The sequence below is a fragment of the Dromiciops gliroides genome, chromosome 5, assembly GCF_019393635.1.
Source record: "Dromiciops gliroides isolate mDroGli1 chromosome 5, mDroGli1.pri, whole genome shotgun sequence".
Taxonomy (NCBI): domain Eukaryota; kingdom Metazoa; phylum Chordata; class Mammalia; order Microbiotheria; family Microbiotheriidae; genus Dromiciops; species Dromiciops gliroides.
This window is the reverse complement of record NC_057865.1, coordinates 70,669,499-70,691,059: the sequence shown is the minus strand read 5'-3', so window position 1 is coordinate 70,691,059 and position 21,561 is coordinate 70,669,499. Positions and strand designations below refer to the sequence as shown.

Here is a 21,561-nt window from a genome sequence, read left to right as displayed (position 1 = left end):
ATTTTTTTTTCTTGGATGAGTATGAGAATAGTAAATAAAAGCTCTGACTAGCATTTTTATGAAAAAATGTGAGGCACTAAAATTTACAGCACCTACAAACATCGAGGTCAGACATTTTTAGCAAATCTATGGAACATTTTACTACTTAAGAACTATATTTATTTATTTATGCTTGACATGGGAAACCATAAATTGTATTGGATGACAATAAGTCATATGGTGGTAAAAATAGAATAAGTGAATTTTCTAGTAGAGTAAATAATGGCTTTTATGAAGACATTCTAAAAATCAGTGTCTAAGTGCAAAAAATGATTAAATTGGTGTTTCACAGATGGGACAATGTCTTTTCCCATTTCCAGGAAAGGGTAGAATTTTAAGTGCCTCGACTTAGCTTTTCTGTTAATTTATTAAAGGGTCTAATTATACCTGACTTCATTATTAACAAGGTATTTACACATATAGGGACAATAAAACCACTTGATTTATTAGTAAATTTGAATTTCATTGTGATAATAACCCAGGTCATCTTTTCTGCTTTTTAGTGTATGTTTGCCTTATTCACTATAGAGCAACTCTGGTGAGGTGTGCTTTGAATATGATTAGATACTGCGTTCAGCTCAATTTAGTGTTTGTTTATCTATTGTGTATACTTAGTGGTCCTCCTGTCTGTCTGATTCACATCATTATATGCTATGGGCTTACCTGTACTCTTGGCTTTACTCTCCAGAGGTGTTGAATTGGTATTCATATAAATCATTTGTGGAATTCGGGCATAGAAATCTTTTTATCAAGGGAGGGAGAAAACTATTTAGGTGTCAAATCTGTAATGTTTCTTGGGGAATGACAGTCTCCAGGTTTAAAGAACAGTCTCACTTATAATGTGATATGTGCATCCACTTCAATAAGAAAAAAATCATTGTTATCTAGGTACATTTATTATTAAGTTAATTATGTTTATTCTTGCATATACAGTACCTTTTCTCTGAAAAATATAATACTATAAATTATAATATTATATGAAATGTATAAATATTCACATCAAAAGGATTTGCCCAACCAATTGCAGAGTTAGTTTAGCTAATGTATTGTTATAAGGCAGCATGGGGGAAATGAGGTATTCTGTTTAATCCCTTATTCTGGTTAATGGAAAGTTATTGTAAATATACAGATTGGTAAAAATTGTCAAAGAATTAAAATGTAAGAAAATGTCCTATAAATAACATCCATCTTCACTGCTCTGATTCTTTCTCTTGTAACAGGATTAATGCAGAAATAGGATTAATGTTATTATGTGTATATATATGTGTGTGTGTATATATATATATCTATATGTATATGTATAGAGATATATAGATATAACCTATATCAGATTACCTGCTGTCTAGGGGAGGGGGGAGGGAGGGGTGGGAGGGAGAAAAATCTGAAATTGTAAAGCATGTATAAACAAAAGTTGAGAACTGAAATAACATCCATCTTTATTTGATGATGCATATGTACTAAAAGGATCAAAGATTTAGAGCTTGAAGGGGCCTTAGGAGTAGGACCTTAGAGTCTTACCCTTCCCTCTTCCTGCCACCATTTTCCAAATGAAGAAACTGAGTCTGAGAGAGGTTAAATGACTCCCCCAAAGCACACAGCTAGTAAGTGTCCAAACAAGGATTTAAACTCCAGTCCCAGTATGTTATCTATTATGCCACGCTGCCTCTCACTTCAGATATTGCCTGAGCTTCAGTTAGGTCATTCATAAATATTAAGGTATACATGTCTAGAAATATCAGTTCATAGAGAGTTTTGCTGATCAGAATGCCAGACAATGGGAATTTTGCTTTAGTTTGCTCTGTTGGGTGATTTTGTAGTGCCTGTCACCTAGACAACCCGGGTACCTGGTCTCCAGTTTATTTGGTTGCTTCTTAATACTCATACCCCAGTAGACATTTCCTCTAAGAAACCTTTTTGCATCTCATATAATCATATTATTCCAGTAAGTAAGTTACTTTTGGACTTGAGTCTAAATTATTTCCTATTTCTTGATCTGTAAATTATTACCATATGTATGTATAATACAGGGATTCTAAGGAGTCTCTACTTTCTTAGAAGTTTCAACAGTGGAAGTCAATAAAGAGGGGGAGAGAGAGATGAGAAAATTAAGAAATAGGGAAAATTTAAATTTCTAAAAAAGGGATGATATCAGGGTTTTGAAAAAAATGTTCAAGAAACCTGGTGACTACATCACATAATCACAGAATGTTAGGCCTGGAGAAAGGCAGAGATTATAGGGAATCCATTTCCCTCATTTTACATTAATGACTTGCCTAAGGTCATCCAGCTAGGACTAGCTGAACAGATAGATTTAGGGGGGAAAATGACATTTTCTGAATAATTGTATTTATAGTTTACTTCTAAGTTGCTACTTCTTGATCTACATGAAAAACTGGTATGTTGAATTTCATGGAGGTGTGCATGAATGAGAGTCAGAGACAGAGACAGAGAGATTGTGTTAAGGATGAGGAGTTTTATGACACATTTTTGCAATGTTGCCCTTAACCTTATAAGTAAAGAAAATTTCAAATGTGCAGAAAGACCAACCTCTGACAATCTTCTGCTGCCATACAAGATACTATGCTAGCATACAACAGAGATAATGGGAGTAGCTCCTGGAAGTGTGACCACATTTTTCATCTCTTAAGTAGATAGAAGACAGAATCAGCAGCTTTTGTTGATAATGATTTGGCACCCAATATTAGGACAAATTTCTTTGGTACCATGGCGGGAGGGAGAGAAGCAGCAGAAATACTTTAGAAGAAATTGGATCCTTGGACAAAAATTCAATAGGAATAAAAACTTTCGCATGTTTCAATTCTTCCCCTAGCAAACTTTTGGTCTCAAGCAACTTACCTGATCATGCTGCACCTCAGTTTCCTCATTTTTACCTATCTCTTAAGAAATGTTAGTTTATTGATTAATTTGAAAAACCAAAAGCAGTCCTCAAATGTTAAGCTCTTTTATTTTCATCATGTCATTCCCGGAATTTTAATCCATGACTAAATATTTAAAACTTTGAAAACCTAATATTATCCTGATGCATTGACTTAGTGATTATGATGGTTAGTGGTTTAGGGCTATTTTGTAGATTAAAATTTAATGGTACTTTACCTTATGGAATTTGCATGTTATTCTCTTATTTGATACTTTGGCCAATGTGTGATTTCTATGGCATAGGTATTTCCTCCATTGGTACAAATCACATTCTCTGCTTTAGTAGATGGTTTCCTGAGTTATTATAGATCCGGTCCTTCCCTTTAATGCCCCCCTCCCCCAGAAAACAATATCACCTAACAGTCAACTTTTCTACTGGTCTTCAGTCAATAATCCATTGCCAGGCGGTATCTGAAGTCTTCCCAAATATAATAGGAACTGTCAGAACCTAGGACTCAGTAGTCACACTCTTTGAGAACACAGATTCACCTCCATGTCACAATTAGGCATCCAAGCAAGGTTTTAGTGGAGAATGGCCAACTTATACATTATAAAAGCAGGAGCAGGTGGGTCTAAGATAAAAACTCATTGAGGAGAATCTCAGAGAGCCAAGTCAGCAGTTTCCATTTGTGTGGACTGAAGATAGAGAAGTAATTAGACTTTCACAATGAGCTAGTCTGGGCTAATGGAACAATATCCTAAGGACAGGATTAGTGGGAAAACATTCCGGAAATTCAGTGTTGCAACCAACCACTATAGTAATCACAGCCTTCCACTGAAAAGTCTGAGTGCTATATTGCATGACTGAACTAAGGAACTGACTTAAAAAAAAAATGTGATGGGGAGGAAGAGTTCATCCTTAAGAGTCACTCTGTCAACAGTCAGGGAAGTGGGGGGAAGAGGGACAATTCCCTTATAATCCAGGAAAAATGAATTGTTAAATTCAGTTTTAACGGATTGTGCTTATTAATGACTCTGAGATAGTCTCCCAATTGTATAGTATCTGTTTGTAGGGTTCCAAAGAGTTTACGATCTCCTAGAAGGTTAGATGTGTTCATTTTTTTTTCTTTTGACATGAGGGGCAGGAGTAGTAAGTAAACAATGATTTCTGACACAGAAGGAAAGAGAAATGGTCCCTTTTCCTTTTTACACCAGTAAAACCTAGTTGTTTGTGAAGTGACAGGAGACAGTTAAAAGTGAAGGAGAAAGAGGGAAACTGACCCATGAAGCATCTGGTGAAGCATTGCTCAGAACATTTTAATGCCCGCTGTATGTTGTAAATGGCTTTCGGTGTTTACATTAGGTTAGCTGGGTCTTACTTCGCTAAGGTTTCCTTTCTGTGGTAAAGCAGACATCTTGAATCTCATAAAACTTTATATCTGTATAATAAACAAGAATGTCACTGATACAGTAGTTAGAATTTATGGAACTTTTCCGGTTTCCCAGCAATGCAAACTATCAGCATGATAATTTATAATGGTTTGTGACAAATGCTGTTGAGCGAAGAGGTGTGTGGTTACATTCAGATCAGATGTCGTCATCTGGGGAGCAATAAAATTTCACAGACATTGGGTTAAAACATTAAGAAAATGAATGTGAAGCTCCAAAAGAACAGACTTAGAGATGGAGGGAGGAAAAGACCCGGTAGTGGTCTTCTTACTGAGAAATTATAGACTTTGTGACCAGATACAACAGTGTTGTTTGATTAGAGAATATTGATGCTGGCCTTAGAGTATTATTCCCTTAAAGTCTGTCATTCTCCTGTGTGGAAAACAATCTGTTCTTTTGTGGAATGATTAATAAGCACATTTTTAACTAATAAATGCATTCAAGGGGAAATTTTGTATATGATTTTATAGATGTTTATATAATTTTAATTTATACAACTTTTTAATTTATATGATTTTAATTTTAGCTTCATAGAGATTTTCATTTGTGGTGTTAAAGTTAAATAGAAATTTATATTCAGGTTTCTGTTTGTTTTTTGTTTTTCTTTGTTGCTTTTTTTTTTTTTTTAGTGAGGCAATTGGGGTTAAGTGACTTGCCCAGGGTCACACAACTAGTAAGTGTTAAGTGTCTAAGGCCGGATTTGAACTCAGGTACTCCTGACTCCAGGGCCAGTGCACATGCTACAAGAAATGAAAAGGGAAGTTACAGTCACTTTCCTCAACGAACTTATTTATTTCATGTTGACATTTTGGTGATTTTATTTTATTCATGATCCTTGACAAAAGAGGATATAAAAACCTTGGATCTGGAGGACAATACCAATGGATCTTAAGCTCTTCAAGCTAGAAAGACTTTGAGTGGGGTGCCTTTTGACAGACCTTACCTCCATTACCTGATCAGCCACTTTACAAAGCTAAGAGGCACTTGACACCCGGTTGGCTGTGGCGAAATGAGTTTTTCCACCTTTAATAATCCCCCCTGCTCTGCTTGTGACCTTTTGGACTTTGCCACCATGCCTCAGCTGGTGGCTGGAAGTTTCCCCTTGGCACCTGTGACCTCCTCACCTGAGAATATCCCTCTACCAAACTCCACCCATTCCTCCACTGGAGAGTTTCTCCCAGAACTACAATTTTGAGGAAGGGCTCAGGGCAACTAATACTTTCTTCTTCTCCCAGCTCTGCTTCTGACTCTCCTGATGTGGTCGCCAAGTCCCACATAAGTACTTAGTGCCTACATCTTCCTTTTCAGCTCCTTTTACCTGTTAAACTCCCTGAGGGCAAGAACTGACTTTTTGTGTTTGTGTTTCTGTCTTCAGCCCTTAGCACTATGCCTGGCATATAGTAGGTGCTTAAAAAATGCTTATTACCTATACTTGACTTGGTGATAAGTAGTAATTAAGTGCAAGGCACTGTGTAAATGCTGGGGATACAGAGAAAGGTAAAAGTCAGTCTCTGATTTCAAGGAGCTCACAGTCTAACTGAAGACACAATGTGAAAACAAACTATATAGGAACATATAATTTACAGGACCAATTGGAGATAATCAACAGAGAAAAATCACTATAATTGAGGGAGAGTAGGAGAATGGGAAATGCTTCCTGTAGCAAGAAGAATTTGAGAGGGGACTTGAAAAATCAAGGAGACAGAGACAGAGAGAGAGAACATTCCTAGGAATGAAGGACAGTCATGAAAATGCCCAGGGTCAGAAGATGAAAGATCTGGTGCAAGGAACAGCCAAGAAGCCAGGGTCACTAAATTACAAAGTATGCGTGGGGAGGAAAATAAGGTACATAAGATGCAAGAAAGATTGGAAGGGTGGGGAGGCAGGGAAGGGAGTAGGGTTAGGTTATGAAGGGCTTTAAACACAAAACAAAGAAATTTTCTATTTGATGCTGGAGGTGATTAGGAAGCCACTGGAGTTTGATGATTTGACATGGTCAGTTGCTTCAGGGAGATGACTTGCATAGCTAAATGGGGAATAGATTGGAGTGGGGAGAGACTTGAGGCAGGCAGATCAACCAGCAGGTTGTTGCAATAATCTACTGTGAGGTGATGAGAACATGCACCAGTGTGGTAATAGTGTCAGAGGAGAGAATGAAATATGAAAAATGTAGGTAACATTGACAAACTTTGGCAACAAGTTGGGTATAAGGAGTGAAATTAAGTGAGGAATCAAGGGTGACACTGGGGCTGTGAGCCTGGGAGATTGGAAGTTGGTGGTACCCTCAAAAGTAATAAAGATGTTAAGAAGAGGGGAGGGTTTGAAAGGAAAAATAATTAGTTAAGTTTGGGACATGTTGAATTTAAGACATATTCAGGACATCCAGTTTGAGATGTCCAATAGGCAATTAATTAGAGATAGGACCCTGGAGGTCAGCAGAAAATATGGTGTTACTTAAACATAATATGCCTTTAGTAAATGCATATTGTTTGATGATTACATAGGAGACCAAGTACCCAAACCAAGAAAATTACAGATTTTTGTAGTTTAAAAAAAGTATATGTGATGTGATATGTGATAATAAAGTGTAAGGTTGAAAAATAAAGTGCATTTTTTAAAACTTTCTGAAACAGATTTTCTTAGCGTGTACAACAAAGTTTTTGTTATATATGATGAATTTTGACACATAAATACCTCTTTTTGGTCTTTGTTCATGAATGTTACTTTATATTTGAGTATATTCTTTCAAACCAAGAGAAGAACAAAACCCCCCCAGAAAAACATTGCCATTGTTTTATGGGACTCAGATGATATTTAAAGTCAAATACTTTGCTCTTTTCTGTAGATAGTGTACTTTTAACTCACTGAGACACTGAAACCTTATAGAATGAAGCCAGAAAGTGCATGCTGTTCTTTCCGTAATGAAAAAAAACAACAGTCCCATTGGAACATTTCATAGTTTTGGTCAGTATCTGCTTCCAGCAGAAACATTTTTTAGCTTTGTATGGGTTGCATAAGCTACAGCCATATTGAAATCCCAAGAAAATATTGATCTGGCATCTAGTGCACAGGGAAGTCAGACTCCCCAAATATCTTTCTTCATTATCTGGATCCTTCCATCTCTGTATTAGATCTCCAGTGATTTCCAAAGGATGTGCAATATAAGGGCAATGACATTTTAAAGGACCACTAGAAGGTTCATTCCAATTGAAAAATGGATGCAGTGGGCAGAAAATGAATCCTTCCTAGGAAAACCACAGGTCCAGCTTATTGTCACCACCTGGAGCATAGCTGGCTTCTATTCATGTAGACAATTATCTGCTTTCTTTCCTTTGACTTTTTCCCCCAACAACACTGATTAAATTTGAGCAAAGTCCTATGTGTGTAATAAAAATTAATTTTCTTTATTATTTCTTATTGCAAGCAATCCAATTTGATCAGAGCAAAATTTTGAAAATAACAGTTTTGTCAGTCATTTTATAGTTTTTTAAGTGTTTGTATGTGTATATGTGAATAAGAGAGAGAATGAGAGAAAGAATGAGGGAGAGGAAAGGGGGGGAGAGAGAGAGAGAGAGAGAGAGAGAGAGAGAGAGAGAGAGAGAGAGAGAGAGAGAGGGAGGGAGGAAGGGGGGGAGAGGAGAAAGAAAGAGACAGGAGAAAAAAGATAATTAAATTTTATCTAACCAAATCAACATGTAGCTAGTGTTTCCAATATGGTATTTTTTAATAGCCCCTAAGAGAAGGTTTAAAGTTACCCTCCCCTTCTTTTCCTTTTTACCATATACTCAGTGTTCAAGTATATTTTTTGCTACTTTCTCCAGTAGAGAGTCAACTTACAGGTATGAGGCTAAAGAATAAACTTCCTAATTAATGCTCTAAAATTCATTTTAGGCTTGATAATTAAGTATAAAGAAGAACAAGGGAAGGGATTAGTGTTCAGATCATGTTCCAAATGCCTCTTAATTGGGTGTTTGTAATCAATCCTGATTGTAAGAGTCAGTGAGTTGGCAGGAAATAATGCACACACAAAAAAGTCTCCCCCCACCCCTATTTTCTTGTTGGTGGACTTGAGCCTGGTATTTAGGTCAATGTACAATAATAGCATAAAGCCAGAGATGGAACGCTTTGCTATGTCTGCCCAGCACACCAAGGTCTTTTATGTAGTCTCATTGTTAAATTTATATTATATATTTGTATATGTGTATATATTTATTTATATGTATATATATATATATATGTATATACATATATATTCCTAATAAGGAGCGCTGCTAAGCAAGCTATGTTTACTTGGAAGCGTGCTGATTTTTGGTCAAAAACAGAGAAAAGACAGTTCTTCTGGCCTCCATCCACTATCAGCTGTGGGGAAGAGTTCAGAATTAACAAGGGTTATTCTAGTTGATAACATTGATTGACTCCTCACTGAGCCTGTTAATCACCAAATCTGAGAGGTCAAAATCATTATTTTTTCATTAAACTGAAGCCACCACAGAGCATTCAGAAGGGGGAATAATCTTTTTACCTTTATAAGTAAAAGAAATTAGGCTGTGTCTTCTAAAATGCCAAGTTTAGTAGAAGATGCTTGCCAACTCCTTTTTGGTTCAAACTTGCCTGCTACTTTCTAGGCAATACTTCCCACAGAAATGTAAAACAAAACAAAAAGCCATATCCTCTTGCAGAGGTTGATTTTTAAACATTCAATGTGTTGCTGTAAATGAGCACTTATTTGTGCAAAGACCAGAAACAATCTATGATATTCCCATAGTGCACGATTCTTTTTATCTTAGGAGTTGGAGACACATTTCTCCTCTTTTTATGCCCCACCCTCCTCCCACAGTGATGTGGTTAAAAAAAAAAAAAAAAAAGGTGGATTTGTAGTCTGAAGACCTGGATTCATATCTTACCTTTGTCACTCACTAGCCACATGACCTTGAACAAGTCATTTAGAGGCTTGAAGTCTCAGTTTCTTAATCAGCAAAATGGGAACAACAAAGCCTGTCTCAGCCACTGGGTTACTGTGATGTTGGAGAGAGAGATTTTGTAGAGCACTCTCTAAGCCATAAAGTGCTATATCAATGTCAGCCATTATGAAATCATGAAGTGTGTGGTATATATAATATTTATTTGAAGCTGAGTAACCAGGCAATATTTGGGTTAAGTTTTTAATGTATGTTAAAAGACCACTTCAGATAATGCTTCGGTCTGGTGAATAAAAAACTTAAATTGAGAGACAGGAACCCAAAATCCCTTTCCAGCTCAGCTCAAATGGGAAACTCAGGCAAATAGTAGAGAAGAATTTCTCCTCTTCCCAGTACCCCATTTGTAAAGTGGTGAGCATGATTGTGGCCACATGGTGCTGTAGGGGTTAATGGGATACTGTTTGCCCAGAGCTATGGGGTTCCTTGGACAAGTGGGCTCTATGAATGTGTTTTTGAAAAGAAACAGACCCTTGAGAGTGTCTTCCTGTCTTTATCTTGGTTGATCCACTGTAAAAATGGGAGATTCAGGTTTAAGGTGATTGTGTGCCTACCCAGTTCCACAGAGGATTAGACATGTCAGAGACAGTGCGTCCAGGCTGTGGGGGGAAAGATGTCGAGAGCCTAATTGCCCATATTTCTCAGGAGTGGCTGGTCTATGGAGCCACAATTCAGGCCACTTATCTTCTCATCTCATCAAAGGACAGCTACTCTAATCATAACTATTAGGGAAGACATTATGGATGGATTGGTGTCAGCATTCAGGAAGCTTAGTTCAAGCCTGTCTGAAGAGGAGTGGTCAGGGGGACCCCAAGGGAAATGCTTCCCCGAGCCTAAGGCTCTCAGCCTGTCCAGGAGCCTGGAATGGAACTATATAACCACCAGTGTGGGAGAGGGGGTGGCAAGGGAGGTCCTCCCCCCACAAATGCCAGCAACATTTTTTCAATAATGTTTGCTGTGCTACAGTGAATCAGCTTGCACATGTGATCCACCCTAGGCTCAGCCTTTGAGCTACAGTTCTCTGCTATGACCAAATGTTAGATGGAAAGTCTTCTCTTACCATTTTCTCAGTTGCCTTAATGGGCTTTCACTAGTATAATGACTAGTATAGGTTTTCCCCATAGGCTGTCACTTTGGGGCAAGAGGATTGCAAAGGTATTATGACACTGATTAAAATTAGCTTTCAAGGCATGTAAGATGCAATACAAAAAATGTTTATTAAATTCCTACTAGGTGCTGGGGGAGATACAAAGACCCATGTTGAAGGAGCTCTGTACTCTCATAGGAGAGCAAGACACCTATACAGAGAAACTTACATACACAATATTACATGGTTAGTGCTTTAGAATAGAGGTGTCAAAGGCCTGGCTTGCTGCTGCCAACAACAGCCCCACATGTGGCAGAAATAGATGAAAACATACTTGGGAACTATTGAACAAAATAAATAAAAATACAGTAAGACATAGATAAAACTTAAACTTAAAACTAAGTTAATACACAGCCCAGAGATATCCACGTGTATGGTTTAGTGGTCCTTGTTTCTATTTGACACCACTCCTTTGGAGGGTTACAAATCAGACTGATTTGCCACCATCTATTGTCCATAGCTTTTTTCCATAGCTTCTGCCGCTGTGGAACAATGGCGTTGGCCCTCTCTTCCCTGATGCTACCTCATTTCCCCCATTGTTATTCTAGTATTTACAACTGATGTGTGAGTGTTAGTTCATTAAGGTAGGCTGGGGACTTCTATAAGTTGGGAGTGTGCCAGGAGCTCTGAACTTCTCTGGGGAAAAGCATAGCACTGGGAATCAGGATGGCTGGATTATAGTAGCACCATTGCTATTAACTTAGCTGAAAGTGACTTAGGCTGTGTCTAAATGCTTGAATGATGGGCTCGTTACTGTCTGTCCCATAGCCTTTAATTTACCCATTCATTCAACAAGCATTTATTAAGAGACTCCTAGGTGCCAGGAATTGTGCTAGGTATTAAAGATACAAAGACACACACACACACACACACACACACACACACAAAATAGGACCTGAATTCAAGGAATTTACATTCAATTTAAGAGGAAAGAAAATATATTCAGGTTAGTAAAAACAAAGTATAAACAAAATAAAGTAAAGTTATCTTGTAGGAGGTGATGGTTGAGTAGAGAATTGATGGGATGTAGGATCTGTTAGAGGCAGAGAGAAGAGGAAGAAGATTCCAAGTATAGGAGAAAACTTGTACAAAAGAAAGAGATGGATAGCCCGTCCAATGTGTTGTGTGGGGAACAACAAAAAGGCCAGTTTGGTAGAGTATGGAAGGGAGTGATGCATAGTCTGGAACTATAGGTCAGAGCTAGATTGTGAAGGGCTTTAATTACCAAATGAATCAGTTTGGGGGTCAGTGAAGCTTGTCAGCAGGCGAGTGACATAGTAAAGCTTATACTTTAAAACATCAATTTAGCAACTATATGGAGGATGGATTGGGGAGAGAATGGATGTAGGGAGATGGGTTAGGAAGCTGGGACAACAATCCAAGTGAGGCATGATGAGGGCCTGAACAAGGATGGCTGTGTGAATGGAAAAAATATGGCTTCCAGAGAAATGGCTTGGGGGTAGAATTAAGATTCAGCGAATTATTGGATTTGGGGAATGAGCAAAAGTGAAGAATGACCCTGAGGTTTCTAACCTGGGTAATTAGAAGAAAGGTGGGAGTCTAGACAGAATTAGGGAAGTTAGGAAAAAGAATGGCTTCCCTGGGGGTAAAGATGGACTTGTTAATTTGAGATTCCTTGGATGATCTGAACAAAGACAATTAGATTGTGAACTCCCTGAGGGCAGGCTTTGTGTTTTGCCTCTTTTTGTATTCTGAGAGCCTGCCAGAGTAGTCACTTAATGAATGTTGCTTGATTAGGTGTTGACCTTAAGGAGATAGACCACACTTGGTGATCTGTATCAACACCAAGTTCAGTAACAGTTTATTAAAGTTATTCTATAACTTTAACCCTTCATTAGCCCACTCCTACTGAAACTAAAGTCTACCCTTTCCCACTTCATAAATAACGTAAGTGGAGGAAGTACCTTAGAAGTCCAAATGATGTTAAATGAAGTCCGGATACAATTGCTTACAGGAAGCACATCCGAAGATTTTGTTCCTTAAAATAAATTAAGACTGTAAACACTATTTTTTTGTATCCTTGAAAGGATTCACTTGTATGTTTATCAGAAACATAGTTCACCTCTAGACTGGAAATAGTGTCTAGTGCTCAAAATATATTTAGCCAGAAAGAGGGCCTGACTGGTCTTAGATTGTTTTGACTTGCCTTATAATGATTCCACGAGATAAGATGGGATACTGGGGAGAGAGAGCCAGCTTTAAAGTCAGTTCCTGTCTCTGATCCAGACTAGCTGGGCCCCCATTGGCACTCTTAGGACCTGCCAGACAAATCTCTAAGATATATCACAGAATCATGGGATCAGAGAATGTGAGAGTTGGAAAGAACCTAAGCAGTCGCCTAACCCAACTCACACCCATATTGTGCCAATGAGTTGCCAAGCTGCATCAGTGGAGTCCATTTCTATCCTGAGGAATTCCCTATGCAGACAAAAGAGATAAAACAAAACAAACAAAAACTATAGCATTCTAGTTTTTAAAAAATCTGTGATGGGTGGAGTTTCTAGAGACTCTCATGGCAGATGCTACCTGAACCTCCCTTACTTAGATAATAGCATCAGTGACTTCAGGAAGAAATCCCCCGGTTTTGTTTTGGTGTTTGCTAGAAGACTCTGAAATGCATTCACTATCATCAGGACATAAACCAGCCCACACTTACCAGAGTGAGCTAGACCCATTACCAGAGTGGTCATTATAACAGGAATCCAGGCAGGAGGAGTCACTGAACTGAATAGCACAAACATTCTTATTTCAACAGGAAGTAAAGACCACATCAATTTGTAACTAAAAAACAAAAAACAAAAAAAACCCTAGACTAACATAGCCATGGAAATAAGACTTTTTAAATCATGCTGGCATATTCCACCCCCAGATATACCTGTCGATTATTAATTACCCAACACATTAAAGCCACCTTAGCTCCTTTCTCTTTTTACCACTCTTCTCAGTTACTGCTAATGGCCAAGCTTCCATTGGTTAGCCTGAGGGGAATTCTCAGTCAGTTGGCTTTGAAGGCAATGCCAGTAGGATATGGGGTAGGAGGAGAGAGGGAGAGAGGGAGAGAGGGAGAGAGGGAGAGAGAGAAAGAATTGTGAAAATAATGAGGTGGTTGGGCAAGATGGTCTCCAAAATTCTTTCTTAAGTCTGGGAGAAGGAGTGAGATGTCCTGGTTTCTTCTTTTATGGGGTCATAGAAAACAGTCTCATTTTCCCAATGGGGTAATATTTAAACGATGAATTCTATAAGATCTTCCCATTCCTGTTCCCTATCTGGACAAATCCTTACCACCTGCACAGATTGGGGGTTGGGGAAGGGGGGAATGGTGATTGGGACAGCAGTGCCAGGACGTGTCTTTATAACAGAGAGGAAGTTGCTTGTTTCCACAATTAGAAGTTTCTACTGTCACACAACCTTCTTTTTCTAGTATGAAAATCCAGGGTTGATTGAACTGTATATAGATTTAAATACAGAATAGTGTATCCTTAAGGAAAAACTCAGTTTCTGATAGTTTGCCAACTGCTGGGTACATAAGATGAATAGCTATTATATAGCTTTTTATATAACAATGATTTATACAGCACTTTACCCAAGTTACCTCACTTGATCCTGACAAAAGCCTGTGAAGATGCTATTATTATCCCCATTTTACAGATGAGAAAAGTTAAGTGGCCTTGTCCAGGGTCACACAGAGTAAGTCTCTGAGGCAGATGTTGAACTCACATCTCCAACACTATCCACTGAACTATTGAGCTTCTCCTTTGGTAATGGATATTATTTGTTTTAAAAAAAAAAAATCTGTTGCCAGGCAGCAAGTCATAGAATCTTTAACTTTGGTCCATGTGGTACAATTCCCTCATTTTACAGGTGAGATTTTCTCAAGGCCACACAGCTAGTTGGTGGTGGAGCCAACTCTACAACGCAGATGTCCTGACTCCCATGCCAAGTCTCTTTCTATCATACAAGGTCACCACTTTCTCATTAAACTGGTGCCTTGCTGACTGTAGGTGTGCATTATATATTTGTTGATAGGTTGACCTGATAAGCCGGCCTGAAAGTTAGCTAATGTCTAAAGAATCTTCTCTTGAATGTTAATCTTTCACATATGAACCAATACAACTATTTGGGGGGAGGGAGGTGGGAAGTTTAACCTAATCAAGGCACAAAATGCTCCAAGTATACTTCTCATTTCCTTAGCAAACACAGCATTCTGCTGGGTGGCAGAGTCAGGCTTCCAATTCTTACTATAAAAAGCCTGTTTAAAAGGCTTTGCCTGTTTTCTCAAATGAGTAGTTTAACTAAATCCTGAAAAATATGCAAAGGTAGCTGTTGGGTGAACACTTCTCTTTCTATTCTATACCATGTCCATAATCTGTCCCAGAGACAAAGGCAGAGAATATATTAGCATTGTAGGCGTATGTCCTGATTGCTGAGTGTTTTCTGACATTTCCACAACCCTTGGGACTTTGTGTCACAATCCTGTAAACTTTATCTATTGTATATTCATATCTGGGCTGCAGTCCAAACTACCTTTACATAAATTTAACACAAATAATTTAGAACCTTCTTCCCATTCCAGCTGGCAACCCCGATAAATGCACATTTTAACTTCTCAGCAGGGCTTGCCAGTGTGAGATTTTTAAAGTGAATTTCTCTGTTGTATAAGTTAAAGCAAGAGGCATCCTCCTATTGGATAGTGTGATCACATCCATCTAGCCAGGCAAATAACAGGTAAGCCAGTTAATCGAGAGGCAAAAGTAATGGGTGAGCCAGCAGCTTGAGAGGGTTTGTGGGCCAGTGTGCCCATTCCCGATCCTGGAGAAATGATGTCAGACAGGGCTGATGAGGGAGAAAAGGAGGGATTTTATCTGCCTTAATGGAGCACATCTCTGATTCTCAATTAGATTTTAGGATCATGGCAACATTTCTTTCTCTGGTTTTGGTTCATACCCAAGAAAAGAAAAAAAAAAAAGGACAAAGTTGATGGATCACATAGATCACACTCACACATTCATCTACCTGTAGAAGGGAGTTCCCAGCCATCAACAAAGTTAAACCTTATGGTTTGCCTGACTTACCCCTCTTGCCATTTCCTCCCCTGCCTAGATAATCTTGTACTCTGGTTTTCAGGACATTCCTTAGGGCTTCTTTTATCTGTTCCCTGAGCTCTCTGAACCCCTTTGGAATTCGGATTTAATCCAGTGATAACTCAGACTTCAATTCTTGAACTGCCAGTAGCTCTTTCACTTACCACCTGACTATTAAGATCTTTTGTCCCATGTAGTTTCCTTATGATTTCTTGAAATAGAGCTCTGGAAAACCAGGCTTTGATAGAGGCTATTGGGATTCAAATGGAGCTACTTGGCTATACCTTAAACCCAAATCACTCTGGCTCTCACTGATTGGCCAGCTCAAGCCTCACTTGATCACTGGTTTTTTGGTTTTGTTTTTTATTTATTTAATTTTTTTATGGGGCAATGGGGGTTAAGTGACTTGCCCGGGGTCACACAGCTAGTAAGTGTCAAGTGTCTGAGGCCGGATTTGAACTCAGGTACTCCTGAATCCAGGGCCGGTGCTTTATCCACTGTGCCACCTAGCCGCCCCTGGTCACTGGGTTTTGATAGCTCAGAGTCATCGGTAGATAGAAATTGTTTCTGTTCTGGCCAGAAACCCTGAATGTCTTCCCCACCCAATTTTATTTTTCTTTTTTTTTTTTTTAGTAGACAAAATAGGCCATTTTTTGCCTCATTTCTTACCTAACCTTAAGTCACTGAATGGTTGTTGTCTCAGACAAACCAAGACCTGGGAAAGACCCATTGCATCAGGGGTCATCTCCAGTTGTCCTGACCCATGTCTTGCCACTGGACACAGATGACTCTGGAGGAGAGAGTGAGGCTGATGCCTTTGGGCAACCATGCCTCACTTAAATCCAATTCATTTGCATGTCAAGACATCACCCTCCTGACTGTTGGTCCTCTTCAGACTGTTAATTCAAATTCCTGCTTTCAAATATTACACCCTATTCTAAGCAGCACAAAGTTGATGGGCCGGTTTTTTTGCAAATGTGGCTCCAGAAGCATAAACCTGTTGGTCCCATTGACCTACCTGCCCCCTTGAATCATATATAATGATGATCAGAAATGTTTACCTTTTGTCTCTTTATTTGGCCTAATGCTGGTCAGTCATAAGCATGCAACTTGTTACTGGCATCAGTTGGTTCTACTTGTTTGAAACAAGGCATAGAGCACTGACCTCTGAGTAAGGATGACTGAGGTCAATTTCTGCCCATTGTAAAGCAAATAGCTTTAACTCTAGGTCCCTTAGGCCTCCAAGACTCTTAAATTATAGAGTAATTACTGATGCATCAGGATGGAGGGGTATTTTCCCCTAGAAGTTCCAAATGCCAATGAAATCATAGATCCAGAAAAAAAATCGGGGTTACCTCAGGGTCAGAACTGAACCTGAATCTAATCTTGAACTTTAAAAAGGCAACCGCCAATGCCCAGTAGCTAAATGATGAAAAGATAGGGACGATGACAGTGTGGTACAATGGAAAGAGCATTGGATTTGGATTCAAACAACCTTGATTCAAGTCCCATTTACTACTTATTCAGGTTTTCAGAAAGTTTCTAGCCTTTCTGGGCCTCAGTTTCCTCATGTGTAAAATAAAGGGGGTGAGACTAGATGACCTGTATGGTCTATTATATCTCTAAATCTCTGAATCCAAACACAGTATTTTGGGCCTTCAATCTCGACTCAAAGCAAACTCAGGCTCAAAAGAACACATAGGAAGTTGGAAGAGTTTGGCCCAGGATTTAGAAATCCAGATCCAGGTAATTAGTATAGAAGTATCAGATTTTCAAGCTACAAGGAATCTTAGACATCATTTCACGTAACAGAGAAAGCCACTAAAGTCCAGGAGAGTGAAATGACCTGCTCATGATTTCATGGCTAGTTACTGACAGAAAAAATTAAAAGTACTAGATATTTTTATTAGATTATTAGATAGAGAGCTATATGTAATTATTAGATAACTATTCTTTCACAGAACTAGAAATATTATCTGGGTGCCTCAATGTTCTCTTCTTTTTTTCTCCTCAATTTACAATGTATTGGCCATTCCCCATGTTCTGTATTGGGAGGTGGCAGGAATAGCAGGATGGAAATAGTACTAAACATGGTTGGAGTCACGTTTGAATATTTCCTATGCCACCTATGACCTCTATTACCTTGGGCAAGTCACTTGAACTTTCTGAGTCTCATTTTTCTAATCTATAAACTGAAAGGGGTTGGGCCCAAGGGCCTTTAAAGGTCCATTCCAGATCTAGGGTCTGTGACCCTATTTTGACGAATTCTTTTTTTTTTTTTTCAGCTTCAATTAATTCAATATATGGTCCTTAGCTTGTCTCTGCTGACATATTACCAGAGTTCATGGGCATACTTCCTTTTGTAGCATTAATTCTTCCCTGGGGCAATTTTATGGAGAGCATCATTGTTTTCCCTCCCCTATCCTCAAAATATTGTTTAACCTCCTAGCCCTTGCTATTTCTCAATACAAAATTCAGTTCCTATTTCTTCCCTAACACATTCCATTTTCTCTATACTCCTATTACACTGTGTTATTTTCTGGCCCCAAGTCTTATCAGACCTTCAGACCAACTCTGGGAAAAGAAATTCTAAAGAATGTTGCAATGTTTTTCATCTGTATCCCTTACCTTGCCTTATAGTGGAACTTTATCAGATAAATAAAAAGTTATGGAGATGAAGAAATTGGAAAATGGTAACATAAGAAATCAATTTACTGCTTCCTTGTGATTATTATGTATTTAAAGCATGTGCAGTTAGTGAGAATTCTATGTTTGGGTGTGAAGTAAGATGGCAGCAGGGATCAGAGATAGAGTTATAATTTACCTGTTGTGTGTGTATGCATGCACAACCACACACACACACACACACACACACACATATACACAGATATTGTATATATTTGAATAGCTAATATTGCACATAATGATATTGTGCATATATCCTGAATTTTAACCAAAATGAGAACCCCAACACAGTTTCACCCTTTCTTTTGTTCAGCACAACTTTCAAAAGTTAAATGCCAAAGACTAAAGATTATGTTTAAAAACACAAAGAGGTGACAGTTGCTATTTTGTTAATGAATCCTGCCTTCCCTTTAAATCTCCAAACCATTGTAAGCTGTGTACTTGTTTGGAGAAGAGCAACAAATTAAGGTGCTGATGCCAATGCTGTTGTAGAAATAATTTTCTGAAATTGTGGTCTATCAACAGGAGATAAGCTGGCGCTCTGTTGTTGCCTGCTGAGGCCCATTATGAATATTCTATTTGAGAATGAAATCACACTGTAAATACAATGTTCAGATTCATTTATTCTGACAATAGCATTTTTGTAAAGGTGCAATTTAGTAATTCGACTTAGCATTGATAGCGCTTCATCATTTCAAGACTCTATAACTGATGGTTAATTCACACATCCTTGGGAAATTGTTTATCTCTACCAGGAGGGTTCTAAGATAAAATAACCCAAACACATAAAGATAAAGCAACTCACTAACAGCTAAACTGGGGCTAAGTAGGGAGGGGACATGATTAAAATTGTCCCTCTCTCCTTTGTTTATCTGACCCAGGTAATCTCAAGATGTGTGTGCGTGTGTGTGTGTGTGTGTGTGTGTGAGAGAGAGAGAGAGAAAGAGTATCTATAGTTATATCTATCTGCATATGGCATATATGTATATCAGTAGATATGCATATGTATGGTATCATTATGCAAATAAATGTATATATATATATACATATGTATATATACATATAGACAAATAGACAGATTCACATGTTGTTCTGTTGTTTTCAATTGTGTCTGACTCTTCATGACCCCATTTGGGGTTTTCCTGACAAATATACTATAGAATAGATTGCCATTTCCTTCTCCAGCTAATTTTACAGATGAGGAAATCAAAGCAAACAGAATTAAGGGACTTTCCCAGGGTCACACAGCTAGTAAATGAATGAGACCAGATTTGAGCTTAGGTCTTCCTGACTCCAGGTCCAGCACTATATCTACTATGCCATCTCACTGCCCATATACATATATACATATATATGTTCACATGTTCACACACACACATTTACTATGTATGTATGCGATAGATGAGAAATATCCTGAACTAATAATGACTTAAATAAAAAGAAGAGTTTAAAGAAACAGATTACTGTATACAATATAAGAAAGCAATACCCCAAATAATTACATGCGCTAATTGTTCTTTCTGATTATATTTTGTCTTTAGCACCATACATATACAATATACATATAGAAAATAGAAAACATTCAACAATGGATTAATCTTTAAATTTTCTAAGTAATATCCAACAATACCTGGAGGGGCTATTTAATGTTTCTAAACACCAGATTTTGTGATTACATCCTGTGATTTACCTTGTAATTTATACTAGCTACACCTCCTACCGGTGTTTCCTGGTGTTTTGATTTACATTGAACATGATAGAACTACTTAAATTAATGTTGGAAATTAAGTCATTAATTATATGCCAGGCTTTTGGCTACAACTCATGCACAGCAAAAACCTTATTCATTCAGGTCTCGTGGATTTTGAATTTGGGGTAATTGAGACACTCAAATCGGGAAGTGAGGGCTACATTTCAAATAGATGCAGTTCTGGGGATTGGCGTAGGAAGGATCTACGGATCCTAAAATTGGAGATGACGCAGACCTTGGAAGCCCTCGAGAATCCCGATCTCATTTTACAGATGAGGAAAGGAGCGAATAAAAGAAGTGGCAGAACCGGGCTTTGAACCCAAGTTCTTTGCTTCCAAATCCTGTGCCAAAACGCTTCTCTCAAGGAAATATCACGTGATTTCTTGTGGCAATGAAAGCCATGAAATTCACCTCTAACAGCCTATTTCCCATTGGTATACAGAGATTGTAGTCAAACTCTGCTAAGTATCCTAGACTGGTGATGTCAAGCTCAAAAAGAAACAGGCTATAGTAGTAAGGAGAGCTACGAGCCATATATTGACTTGGAAAACCACATATTAACATTATCTTTGCTCTATTATATTTTTATTTATTTTGTTAAGCATTTCCCAATTATATTTTAATCTGGTAGAATGTTTGATACCTCTGGTTAAGGATCATCCTCTGAATCTGGGGCTATCACTAGGCATAGTCACTGGCTCCTTAATCAGAGCTACCTATTGTCTATATGGGGCAGCTAGGTGGCACAGTGGATAGAACGCAGAGCTTGCAATCATGAAGATTCATCTTCTTAAGTTCAAATCCAACCTCAGACACTTACTAGCTATGTGACCCTAGACAAATCATTTAATCCTGTTTTCCTTAGTTCCTCATCTGTAAAAGAAAATGTCAAGGGGGCAGCTAGGTGGCACAGTGGGTAAAGCACCAACCCTGGATTCAGGAGGTCCCGAGTTCAAATCTGACCTCAGATACTTGTCACTTACTAGCTGTGTGACCCTGGGCAAGTCACTTAACCCCCATTGTCCCACAAAAACAAAAACAAAAGAAAATGGCAAACCACTCCAGTATCTTTGCCAAGAAAACCCCAAAATGGGGTCATAAAGAGTATAATACAACTGAAATGAGTTAACAACAATAGTCTATATAGATTATAGCCAATTATTTTCACAATGGCATTTAATTAAGTAGCCAAAGAAATCAGTTACCATGTCACAGATTCAGAGGATGACATAGACCAGGAATGTGGCCTCTGGGCCACGTTCAGCCAACACCACTCCCACATGTGGCCCAAATCAGATTAAAGTGTAATTGGGAAGTATTTGACAAAATAGAAACATCAATAAAAAGGAAATATAGAAGCAAGTTTTCTAAGTCAATATGTGCCCCCAGGGATCCCTATGTGTGGTTTAGTGGGTTCCATTTCTATGTGAGTTGGTTTAAAAAACTTAGCACATTCCAACTCTAGTGTGAATGGACTATACTAAGGCACTGAAACTTCTCATGCCACAGTGTCAGACTTCAGGATGGGGGAGCAAG

The 21,561-nt window shown here is 38.3% G+C and overlaps 1 protein-coding gene across 4 annotated transcripts in view; it reads left to right on the top strand.

Moving 5' to 3' along the window:
- The window catches only part of NRP1 (neuropilin 1), a 184,008-nt gene that overhangs the window by 6,385 nt on the left and 156,062 nt on the right, over window positions 1–21,561 (top strand). The gene's annotated exons all lie outside the window — the stretch shown is intronic.